Below are 2,234 nucleotides of genomic sequence, written 5' to 3' on the forward strand. Positions count from 1 at the left end.
GGAAGGAAGATGGGGCAATCTACTTCCATAGTGAAACTGCCTTGGCAACCCAAGGAGGGATTGCTATGAGTCGGGTCCGAATCGAAGGCACATAACAACAACAACATGAGGCTATTTAAAATACTATGGCTTGGGTCTGGCATGCCTTAGTCTTCAAAGTGACATCTTTGCTCTTTAATACTTTAAAGAGGTCTTCTGCAGCAGATTTGCCAAATACAATATACTGTTCAATTTCTTTCTTTTTTCTCTTTTTAATTACTTTTTAGAGAATACAAATATCCTATTTTTTATAAGGATAGTTTGTTGACCCAGTTTTGAATTCTGTTTTACAAAAGCCATCAGTGTGAACATCATAAAGTCATTCCTGTAGCCCATACACATTTGTAAAGTGAAGGAAAAATAGCACTATTTCTCTCTTCTCCAAATAGCAAGGCATGGCTGTGTCTTAAAAGATGAAAGGATTTGCTTACAAGATGTCACTTAATCTAAAACTGTGTCAGCCTTTACCTCCACAGAACTTACTAAGTTAATGAGTGTTTGGTTATAACCTCAAAGTTTTAGTTTCATGAACAATCAGTATAATCATATAGAGCAGCTAACAGGTGTGGAGATTTTCTTTTCAGTTCTTGTAACTCTCAACAAAAGTTAGGGAACTCCCTGGCATCACTAACCCATATAATGTCAAATTAGAGGCCTTTAGCTTTACTTTAGTAACACCAGTCAGCAAATTTATTGGAAAATAGTAATATGTTGAAAGCTACCATGTCATTATTTCTTTTCTTTTCTTTTTCTACCCTCTAGTTACTGGTTTACCTTCCCCTGCCCTCACACCCCTGGTAACCATTAAAGATTTTTTTTTTTTTTTTTGTGAAACCGCTTTTTGACTTCTTACAAGATTGGTCTCATACAATATTTATCCTTTAGTGACTGACTAAATTCACTCAGCATAATGGCCCTTAAGGTAATCCATTTATAAGATGTTTCCCAGATTCATCATTATTTTTTAACATTATGTAGCATTCTATCGTGTACCATAGTTAGTTGATCCATTTCTCCACTGATGGACATTTAGTTGTGTTTCCATTGTTTAGCTGTTGTGAATAGTGCTGTGATGAACATGTTGTGTTGTTGTTGTTATGTGCCGTTGAGTTGATTCTGACTCATAGCGACCCCTCCTTGGATTTCTGATGTGGTATCACTACAGAAGTAGATTGCCCAAACTTCCTTCTGAGAAGTGGCTGGTGGGTTTGAACCACCAACCTTCTGGTTAGCAGTCAAGTACCTTAGGCATTACGCTACCAGAGTTCCTGATGAATATAGGTGTGCATACACCTGTTTGTGTCACAACTCTTATTTCTCTAAGATATATGCCTAGTAGTGGGCTTGCTGGATCAGATGGTATTTCTATTTCCAGCTTTTTAAGGTATTACCATGCAGTTTTCCATAGTGGTTGCACCATTTTACAATCACACCAGCAGTGTATGATGGTTTCAGTCTCTCTACGCTCTCACCAGAATTGTTGTTTTCTGCTTTTTTTGAATTTTGCTATTAGTGCTGGGGTAAGATGTTATCTCATTTTTATTTTTATTTGATACTCTCTAATGGCTAATGATTGTGAACATTTCTTCACGTGTTTGTTAGCTGCTTGGATGTCGTCTTTGGTGAAGTGTCTGCTCATGTCCTCCACCCATTTTTCAATTGGATTATTTGTCTTTTTGTTGTTAAAGTGTTGAAGTTTTCTATAAATTTTAGAGGTTATCCTCTTGTCTGATGCATCATTACCAAAATTGTTTTCCCAGTCTGTGGGTTCTCTTTTTACTCTTTTTCTGAGATCTTGGATGCACATAAGTGTCTAATATTTATAAGGTATCAGCCATCTATTTTGTTTTGTGGTGTTTGTGCATTTTTAGTTATATTCAATAATGTAGTTTTGCCCTGAATCAGGGCTGTTAAGTTTGTCCTATTTTTTTCTTTGATCATCTTTAAGGTTTTGAGTTTTATGTTCAGGTCTTTGATCCAACTTGAGTTCATTTTTTAATGTGGTATGATGTTGTTTGTTGTTAAGTGCCTTTGAGTCGTTTCCGACTCATAGCGACCCCATGCACAGCAGAACGAAACACTGCCCAATCCCGCGCTAGCCCCACAATCCCTGCTATACTTGAGCCCATCATTGCAGCCACCATGTCAATCCATCTCGTTGAAGGCCTCCCCCTTTTTCGTTGACCCTCCACCCT

Source organism: Orycteropus afer, unplaced genomic scaffold, assembly GCF_000298275.1.
Source record: "Orycteropus afer afer isolate SDZICR_OR568_19922 unplaced genomic scaffold, OryAfe1.0 scaffold00078, whole genome shotgun sequence".
Taxonomy (NCBI): Eukaryota; Metazoa; Chordata; class Mammalia; order Tubulidentata; family Orycteropodidae; genus Orycteropus; species Orycteropus afer.